The sequence below is a fragment of the Typha latifolia genome, chromosome 2 (genome assembly GCF_019914945.1).
Source record: "Typha latifolia isolate L0001 chromosome 2, TyphaL0001v2, whole genome shotgun sequence".
Lineage (NCBI taxonomy): Eukaryota > Viridiplantae > Streptophyta > Magnoliopsida > Poales > Typhaceae > Typha > Typha latifolia.
In genome coordinates, this window is record NC_133087.1 from 8,183,207 (window position 1) to 8,194,603 (window position 11,397).

The following is an 11,397-nucleotide window of genomic DNA, read 5'->3' on the forward strand; positions in this document are numbered from 1 at the left end:
CACTTTCAAGTACTCTCACGTAAAAGTTGACAGGGAAACTAGAATGTCTTAAAAATGTATTCGGATAGACAATAGTGGAGAAAATTGAGGTCCGTCTCACTTTTAGATGGAAAGCAACACTACTCAACATAATTAGATGGTTACCAATGTGAGAAGATGGAAAGCAACACTATTCAACATAATTATGTGGCAGAGCGGATTAATCACACTATTTGTGAAAAGTGAGATGTATGTTGTCACATGACAAATTGTCAAAATCAATTTGAGGAGAGGCAATGCGGACTGTATGTTATTTGATAAATGGGTCACTTTCAAAGCCTTTGAATAGTGAGTATTTGGAGAAGGTGTACCGATAAAGATGCCTCTTTTAAGCACTTGAAGATATTTGGGTGCAAAGCTTTAGTTCATATTCTAAATGGTCAAAGAAACAAACGTGATGCCAAGTTAAAGCTATGTATCTTCTTGTCTTATGGACGTGAAGAGTTTGGTTATTAACTTTGGAATCCAAAAAATAAGAAGTTAGTTAGAAACCGGGATGTTGTATTCTTTCAAGACCAAACTATTGAAGATGTTGACAAAGTTGAGAAGCCACAAGCTAGTGAAGATGAACTTGTTGATTTGAGGTATATTTCTCCTTCGGTAATTCATGATGAAAAAGGAGATGTTTAAAAAGATGAACATGAAATATTTAATAAAAGTCCTCTTAAAGATTTAAGCCAACAAGAAGAGGAACCTAGATGTGAGTAATCCTCTCAAGATCAACCTCTATTGATACCATAATTTAGAAGATCTATAAGGATCTCATTACTATCAAGAAATTACTCTTTTAATAAGTATGTGATACTTAGTAATGCCGGAGAGCCGAAAACATTGCACGAAATAAAGATGCATAAACAAAAGTATAGATGAAATGGGTAATGTGTTATGAACCGGACTCAAGAGAGGTTTAGATTGGGTATTTGGATTGAAGGAAGCTTTTTAATGGTGGAAGGAATGAAAGGGGAATGGATATAGTGATAGGGATATGTGTGATTAGAGAAGAGATCGGACAGGGTGGGGGGAGAAGGGGGTCACTCCTAGAAAAAGTAAGGCAACGACAGACGAGGGAAAGTTTCTAGCCAATATTGGCTAGGGCTCTATGTGAAGTTAGGGCTCGAGGAGGGAGAGAGAGAGGAAGGGAGATAGAGAGAAAAAAGATTCATTTATAATATAATCCAACTAGGGTGCACTCTACAGTACTTAGAGACTATCCATTTAACCCAAACAATAATATAAATCCCTAGCTTGAACACGCCCGAGCATTCTCGCTGCGGCGCATTTGAACACGCCCGAGCTTGTTGAACACGCAAAATCTGTTCTCTGTCTTTGTGAACGTATGCACACATTCGAACGAGCACATGATACACTTGGTTAGAATTTTATCTAATTAGCTAAATCCAGCTCTGCGCAGTTTCGAAAAAATATTAGTATCAGAGCCTATCAATTAGTATTAGAGCAGGCGAACCTCAGACCTCCATTAATGGTTGAAACAAGGAAGATGACATCAATAAGGAGACCTATGAAGAGCACACCGATAAGCAAGATGGTTCATTAAGCAAGCTGAGTTTGAAAGATAGTTCAAAGGACAACCGTATTGGAGTACCAAGCTGAGTTTGAAAGAGTTAGTAATCGTTGTGAGCCACCGTGGCAAGAACGTACATTGATGAGTACATTTATTTCAGGGTTGCGAGAGGAGATACAAGCGGATGTTTGTGCTCTATGCCCTACTACTCTTGAGGAGGCTTTTGAGAAGGTCGTGAGGATGGAACAAAAACATAGGGCTCTAAAGATGGCAGCGAAAACCAATTGGGGCAACCGAGAGGGGCGGTTTGCACCTAGAACGCCGGCTGCAAATTTTGCGGTTTCAAAAACAGCGGCTGCTACTACTAGACCACGACCACCTTTGAAACCTTCTTCCAATGTTAGAAGAGGCACTAGACCCCCCGTTCAAACTCTCACACCTGCCTAGGTGGAGGAGTGAAGAGCGAAGGGCCTTTGCTTTCGATGTGATGAGCGTTTCACCCTCGGTCATCAGTGTTCTAAACCGATCGGGAGTGTGATGCTTATCGATGGTCCTGAGGAGGATGATGAGATTGATGATGATGGAGAGGGTTCAAAGGAGACCCATGAGGAGACCGTTGAGAAGGGAGTTGAGGAAGATATCCAAGTTGAAATATCGATGCATGCATATTCGGGTACTTCTGCGCCGAGGACGTTATGAGTAGATGGACTCATTAGAAAGCATTGTATGCACATCCTCATTGATTCAGGGAGTACACACAACTTTCTAGACGAGAGATTAGTGAGGACATTGGGTTTGGATGCCGAATCGACTACGGGGTTTGACGTTGCTATTGGAGACGACACGAAGCTAAGTGCGGAGAGCTTGTGTTGCTAAGTCGGTATACGGGTGCAAGGACACAACATTATTGTGAACTTGTATTCGTTGGCGCTACGAGGAGTGGATGTTGTCCTTGGTGCTCAGTGGTTACAAAGTTTGGGACCCGTCACATTTGATTTCCGGAGCATGTTGATGAAATATAAACAAGAAAACAAAGATGTGTGGCTTGGTGGTGTACGGACTTCGCCGATTCCTGCGATGCAGCCTATGGTGGGGCTGTTTGGTGCATATAATTTGGCTTATCTTCTTCAGTTAGGACCAACAGGAGATGAGCCTCTTACGAGTTCAGATATTACAATTGAATTGTCTAATTTATTAGATAACTTTTCTGGACTGTTTGAGGAGCCGTAGGAGTTGCCACCGAGGAGAGCGGCAGACCATCGTATAGAGATTGTACCCGGGGCTGCACCAACTAACGTGAGGCCATATCGGTATCCACATGTACAAAAAGAAGTTATCTCAAAGATGGTAGCCGAGATGTTAGAGCAAGGCCTCATACAACCAAGTCATAGTTCATACTCATCCCCCGTGCTATTGGTGTGAAAAAAGGACAGAACATGGCGTTTTTGTGTCGACTATCAAGCACTAAACGCTATTACTGTCAAGGACCGGTAACCTATTCTGATTATTAAGGAGTTGCTGGATGAGCTTGTAGGGGCGACTATATTTAGTAAGCTTGACTTGAGGGCCGGGTATCATCAAATTAGAGTTCACCCGGCAGATGTGCATAAAACTACGGACAATTCTCACCAATTATCGACTTATGAGAGAGAGATGCTAGCAATTCTATATGCCGTGACAAGGTGGAGACCTTATTTGATCGGTAGACGATTCATTATCCGAACTGATCAAAGGAGCCTTCCATACTTTATGAGACAGCGGATACACACTCCGGCACAATAGCGATAGGTCATAAAATTGCTGGGGTATGATTATGAAATTCAATACAAGGGAATGGAAAATAAAGCGGCGGATGCACTATCGCGCCAACTCGATACCACCAAACTTGCAGCCTATTCATCTCCTACCTTTCCTTTCCTTGATGAGGTGAGGTATGCATGCACATCTGACCCATATATTTTGAAATTGTTGCAGGAGGTGATGGATGATCCGGAGCGCCATCCCAAGTTGGAGAATCAAGGCGGGTTGTTGCTGGACCGCGGATGCATTCGAGTATTAGAGCGTGTTGGTCCAGTTGCATATCGTTTAGAGCTGCCGGAGGGGTCAAGAGTGCACCCTATCTTTCATGTTTCATTGTTGAGAGAGTGCATTGGAGATCATGAGATTGTTGGATCGGTTCTACTGGAGCAATTGAAGGAGATAGAGATCGTAGAGCCAGTTCGAGTACTTGCTAGACGCCGATGATGACATGGTACCAGATTGGAGATGGAGATTCTAGTTGAGTGGCTTGACAAGCCATCTCATGGGAGTTGGAGACTGATATCTTAGAGTGTTTCCCTGACTTTTCACCTTGAGGGCAAAGTGGGGGAAGCATGGTGGACTAATACACTTAGTTAGAATTTTATCTAATTAGCTAAATCTAGCTCTGTGCAGTTTTGGAAAACTATTTGTAGAATATTCGACACATATCCAAATAATATCAAACTAGTTAAATAAGGTCGATAACCTCTAGATCTACAACTTTGATATTCATGACTTCTCCAGATTTTGAATATATCTATGACAAAACGAAAGCTTAATCCAAAAGGTATTTGGAGAAGATAAGGAATACTGGTTTAGTTGGTTTGTTAGGGTTTCATATTATTTTAGGACTTGTTGGCTAGCCTCTATAAATATGTGGATGGCACCCAACTTTACATTGCTATTGGATTCTTGATTTCTTGCCTCCTATCTTCTCTCTAGACTCCTCCCTCCTCCCTCTTCACCATCCTTCCACCTCTACCATTGGCAAGGTTTCTCCTCGCTTCTAATCACCCTCAACTGTTGAGCCATGCCTCTTCTTTGGGATCTCGACTACTTCATTCCCTTCGTCTACTTCCCTTAATCACTTCCACAATCCACCCTCATCTCCATACCCTTCCATTACCCTAACATCCACTCCACCCGTCACCACCACCATCACCCACGTTATTCTATATTTTCGTCCCTGCTAAAGTTCGAATCTGAGAAGGATATAAATACGAAAGTTGTAGATTAGGAAGATATGGATCTAACACAGTTGGTTTTGTAATTTTATAACTATTGAAGAATATCTGACAAATATGTTCCCACGGTTGCGCGGACTATTTCCTGCAATAAATTCAGATCTTAAGGAATTATTCCGTAGCCGATCTTTTGGTTCTAGATCCCATCAATTTGGTATCCGAGCTTTAACAAATTGGTATCAGAGCCTAACAATTGGTATCAAAGCCTAACAGCACATTCGAATGGGCTCGAGGTCGTTTGAACGAGTAAATCTTGTTCTTTGTTTTTATGAACGCATGCAAGCGCTTGAATAGTGCGTGTGAATATGAGTCCCTAGTGTTCGAATGCCCCCTGACAAAAAGCCTTATTTTCTCAAGCAAATTTATTCCTTTTGATACAACTTGATCTAGCTCTAGTTGTATCAATCAACACACTTCCGCTACCTTGGACTCAAGGTAACTCCAGAAAGCGTTCCACGATGTCCTCCTCAAACTCCCACATCGCCTCATTAGAATGCCATCCGAGCCATTCCACTAATATCTCTATCTCTAGTCGTCCCTCCTGACATCACCTTTGTCTCGCCAACACGCGTATTGGCTCAAGTTCTAGTATCTCCTCAATTGGATCGAGTATATGTGCGTCCACAGTCTAATCTGCCCCTACTCTCGCCCGTAGTAACAATACATAAAACACGGGATGAACCCGAGATCTTTCTAGTAACTCTAATATGTACGCTACTGGTCCCACTCGCTCCAATATGCAAAATGGTCTAAAATGTCGGTGCACTAACTTGGGGTTGAGTATCGGATGTAGAGTAACTTATCGATATCGTGAAACTCACATGAAAACAAGATCCTCGACCTCAAACTCTAACTCCCGATGCGGGCAATCTTATACTTATTTCATGCGATTTTAGGTCGCTATCATGTTCTGGGCACTGCCAGCTCTATCTCTATCTCAATCCTCACTGATGATGCCTCGGGGTTGTATGTCTTTAGGGTAGGCAGTGGTATTCCTTACACTGCCTCGAATGGTATCATCTCGATGGTGTTGTGAAATGCAGTATTGTAGGACCACTCCACCCACTACATGTAGTCGAGCCATCTCCTCGGTCTCTCACCCATAAAGCACTTTAAGTACTACTCTATGCCCCAATTCATCACCTCAATTTGGGCATCTCTCTATGGATGATAGGCTGAACTGAGGTCCAATCGGGTACCCTGGAATGCAAAGTACTCCGTCCAAAAGCCACTGATGAAGACTCGGTCTCGGTCGGATATAATCAAATACGACATGCCGTGAAGCATGGCAATGTCGCGCACGAACATCTCTACCACCGTCCTCGCTGAATATAGGTACGTTAGGGTTGAGAAGTGAGCATACTTACTCAACCTATCTACCACAACAAATATGACAGAGTACCCCCTCATAGAAGGTAAGCCCTCAATAAAATCCACGGAGATGTCCTCCCAAATTCTCTCCGGCACGAGTAAAAAATAGAGTAGTCCCGTTCGAGTCAATTTTTGCTGGTTGGCATACCTCGCAAGCACGCACGAATGCCCTCAGCTCCAGTCATACTCCAAGCCACGTACAACTCTATAGTAGTCTCCTGTGAGCCCGTAGGAGTCCCTCGTGTCCCGCCTCAGGGGTGGAATGAAAATTCTCCATTACTCTTCGTCGTAGGCCCACGTTCGCGAGTGAATGCCCCCACGGTCTAATAGCAATTATCCTCTACTCATAAGCCCAAGATGACTCGTAGGGTCGTACTCTATTTCTTGCAAGATCCTCAAGATATCTGGGTCAGTAGCACCTGCTACTCATATGTCATCCACGAATGGAAAGACAGGCACAGTCAGGGCTGCCAGTTCAGCCAGTTTGGGTTGTCAGCATAGCGCATCCACTACCTTGTTCTCCGCTCTTTTCTTGTATTGCAACTCGTAGTCATATCTTAATAGCTTAGTAAACCACCTCTGCTATGCGGGCGTGTGAATCTGCTGTCCTATAAAATAATACTGATCTATCTAGATCACAAATTGCCTCCTAATCAAATATGGTCTCCACCTTGTCACTACATGTAAAGTAGCAAGCATCTCTCGCTCGTAGGTGAATAGCTGCTGTGATCTCCCTATCAAGGCTTTGCTAAGGTAAGCAATCGGCCTCCCGGTCTACATCAATACAACTCTTATGCCTACTCTCGACGCGTCACACACAATCATTAACTGCTTGGTGAAGTCGAGTAGTGCCAACACTAGTGCGATTTGTAACAACCAATCCTAAAAAAAAATTTGATTTTTGCATGGCACGACGTGGCTAGTCACAATGTGGCCAACCTCGTGCCATGCTAGGGTAGCACGAGCAGAGGGTGTTGCGCACCCCCTTGGCCGGGCTAGCTAGCTCCGGTGGGCTTGCCGGCGCCACAACTGCAGCGCTGACGTCCCCACCACCTCTCTCCCCCATTAAATCTCTCTCTCTCTCTCTCTCTCTCCCTCTTGCTGACGCCAGCCTACCGTCGTCATTGCTGTCGTCGCTGCCTAGGTCTTCTCCCCCCCCCTCTCTCTCTCTCTCTCTCTCTCTCTTTCTCGCCCTCTCTCCTTCTTGCCCGTGAGCTCGAGCTTTCCAGAGCCGAGCCATCGGCGAGAGACCGGTCGCTAGCTAGCCACCAGCAACTAGTGCCCTTCCCGGCGGTGCCGATCCTCCCCTCCCTTCCTTTCTTTCTCTCCTCTTCTTTTTCTTCTTCCTTCTTTCTTCTTTTTCTTTCTTCTTTTTCTTCCATTCTTCCTCTCCTTTCTTTGTTTCTTCTTCTATTTCTACAATAGTGCTGGGCTCGGCCCAGCACTGTAGCAGGCAATGTTAGGCCGAGCCCAGCACTGGTGACATTGCTTTTACTATTTATTTTATTTTATTTTATGTTTGTTTATTTATTTAGTTAGGTATTGCTTTCTTAATTAATGCAAATAAATTATTTAGATATTAATTATGTTCATAATACTATATATTCTTAAACATGATGATTATTAATTATAATTAGTATAATTAATGATTAATTAGATTATAACTATTACACATAAATATAGGTAATACTTATATTTATTTATTTATTAATTTATATTAGATTTGTGTATTAATATTCATAGTATATGCATTTTAAGTAAATTTAACAATTTATTGTATACTATTGTGTGTAGAATAAGATACTAGTATTATTAATTAATTTATTTATTTATTATTTTGCATAATTAAGTAAATACTATATAATTTTTGATTAATCAAGATAGAGTAAGAATTATAAATTTATTATAAAATAGATCTTATCTATACTTATATCTTATTTATAATTATTTAGCTTTTACTTTATAATTATATATTTATAATATTTTACATAAAAAGAAACAAACCTTTCTCGTTATTTTACAACTAGTATTTTATGATAATAGTATAATTATAGTATTTGAATTGTATCTATAATATAGATCTAGTTATGTAATCAAAAATAAAAGGAAGTGATTCTAAACCTAATAAACCTTTATATTTTACTTGAATTAATTCTAATTAGATAAATGACTAACTTCATGGTACTTAAATATATTCAAATCCCGAACCGCCTTATGTGAGACCCCGTGAACCCTGTCGATGAGTTAATGTTGGATTGACGGATGTAAGAGATACGTGGTTTGTGTCTTATCCCCTAGACGCCTTTCTCAAATTAAAATATATTATATATTATGTACATGCATATTTTGGCCTCCAGCATTATTATATAACTTTATCTAGGGATGATTTTAGTCAAGCATATTTTATCATACATTTGATTAGGATGATCTGGGATATGAGTATATTGGTGATATATAGAGATGATTGGAGATGATTATACTGTTATGATTTTATACCAAGATGATCTTTAGTATGAGTATGCATGTGATATATGTACCATTGGAGATTTCATCACATTATATATTTCTTTTGACTTTCCTATCACCTAAATTCCTAATATGCATGACTTATTATAGTACTAGATAAAATACATATGATCTGTCATTTAGAAGGAAAGCATGATATCTTATAGATAGGATAGTTGATAGAAAGCATGAGGATACCCGAGTGGGGGCGAGGGTTAGGACACGCTTGGTGGATGATTGATCGCTTGACGTAGTCGCGATCCTGTGGCCTTATGTCCGAGGTCGTTAGTTTGTGTGCACAATAGTCATTTAGACACATACCATTAGCTATATCATATGTGGTGAGTTATCCTCACGTATTTCTATCAGCTAGAAAGGGTGCCCGGTCTGGATGGATGTTGATACCCTTAGCGGATGACAGGGTTTGGTTATGATTGAGATACTCCTTGTGGGTGGCAAAATATGCTCTGAGCCTTCAGGCATGATGTTGAGATCGTGTACCAGGTGTTGATTGTGCACAATGGCCTAGTATGGTGATGGCATATGGAGATGACATTGATGACTGAGATGTTGAGAAATACATATGATTTCATTATCATATGATTACCTGATTATTGAGTGGTCAATATACATCATATGTGGTTGCATTTGATATATCATAACATGGTTATGGTCGGTATGCATCATGTGTCATATTTGAGAGAGAGTTATGATGATAGTATGATATAGAAATTTATTTATTTATTATCGAGGATTATATACTTTTATCAGTTATGACATGTTATCTAGTTTTCATTTATGTATTTGTTAGGTTTTTATTTGTTGGCAATTGTGTACAAAATATTCTAAGTGTTTTTTTTCATGTATATGAGCTTTACACAAGTCTAGAATATCTCTGGTTTTGAAGAATTGCAAGATTATTGGAGAAAAGCCGTTATGTTCACACCGCATTCACAAACGCGTTCGAACGCGGAATCTGCATTCACACAAACAGAGAGTCGCGTTCACAAACGTGTTCGAACGTGGAATCTGCGTTCACACAGACAGAGAGCCGCGTTCACAAACGCATTCGAACACGGGTACTGCATTCACACAGATAGAGAGCTGCGTTCACAAACGCGTTCGAATGAGGGTACTGCGTTCACACAGACCGAGAGCTGCGTTCACAAACGCGTTCGAACGCAACCTGAAGAATTCAAGTTATCGCGTTCGAATGCACTCGGGCCCGTTCGAATGCACCTGAGATCAAGTCATGCCGTTTGAACACACTCAGGCCACGTTCGAACGCACTAACGAAGTTTGATAAAATTGGACTTTCGTGAGTACGGATAAGACTTGGATTTGGCTCTATCTTGGAGATCATATATAAGGATTGTGATGCCCTATCTCTAGGGTGGTTGAAGAAGCATTATTGAAGGAGACATCTTGAGGCTACATCGGTTCTTCAACTAACAAGGTTCCACTCATCATTAAAAAGTTAATCTTTCGTCTTAAGGGTTATCTAGACGAAAGATCAATCTCGAGGGTTACTGAGGTTGGACTTCAATCACGAGAAGCAGTTAATCGTGGGTTCTAGCGAGCAAGACTAAGAAGAACAAAGTCGTTTGGATCGACGGGTTGTTTTGTGAGTCAGTCTTGTAACTGCTACTATTCTAGTAATTGGTTTTGATCCGAGTTTGGATCCATAGTTTTTTCTAGTTTGGGTTTTTCCACGTTAAAATCTTGGCGTTCATCTCTGCTTTCATTCTTAATATTTCTACGAACTTTTACTTAAGCGAACGAGTATTATCATTGCCTAGTATTTAGATACATACTTGTGTCTAGGGGTTTCTCAATTAGTATCAAAGCAGGTTCTCTCACTCTTTGAGAGAGATTAGATAGCCATGGATTTTCATAGAGATAGACCATAATCTATTAGACCTCGTATCCTAGATGGATGAAATTATGGATATTGAAAAGGTAAGATGAGAGCTTACTTGAAGTCTATAGATGAACGAGTATGGTTTGCCATTGTGAACGGTTAGAGTCCACCAATGTACATGGTGGATGATAAACTTGTTGATAAACCGATAGAGTCATGGGATAGGTCAGACTATGAAAAAGTTGGATGGAATAGCAAGGCAATAAATGCAATTTTTAGTTGTGTTTCCTCGGAAGAATTTAGAAGAATTTCTACTTATGAGATAGCAAAAGAAGCTTGGACGATCTTAGAAACTACTCACGAAGGAACTATGGCTGTAAAACTTTCTAAACTTCAGAGGTTGACTACTAGTTTTGAAACTCTACGTATGGAGGAGAATGAGACATTTGATGAGTTCTATGCAAAGCTGAGTGATATAGTCAACTCCAGTTTCAACCTAGGAGAGAAAATTCCTGAAAACATAATTGTCCGTAAGATCCTTAGGTCTCTTCTAGAGAGGTTTCAAGCGAAAGTTATAGCTGTTGAGGAAAGTAACGACATCGATTCTATGAAAGTTAAACAAATGGTAGGAAATCTATAAACATTTGAGTCCAGTCTTTCGAAACCGAGGAAGTCCAAGGGATTGCTCTATCCACAGTTGAAGAAATTATAGAGGAGTCTGATGATGAAGGTGATTTAGATGTTATGTTGGCCATGTTCGTCAAAAAGTTTAATAAATTCTTTCGAAAGTCAAACAAGTTGAATGCTGAAAAACTTGAGAAAAGCAAAGCCTTTGTGAAAAAAAAGAATATTGCGAGTTCGAATATAGGTGTGAGCAACAATAGTGTCAAACAGAAAAATAAGAATTCTGAGAATAAAGTTCGATGTTTTGAATGTCCTGGTTTTGGACACATAGCACAAGAATGCCCTAATCGCCTTAAGAAGAACGGTAAAGCTATGAAAGTTACTTGGGATGACTCAGATGAATCTGATGATGATTCTGGAAAAGACGAAGA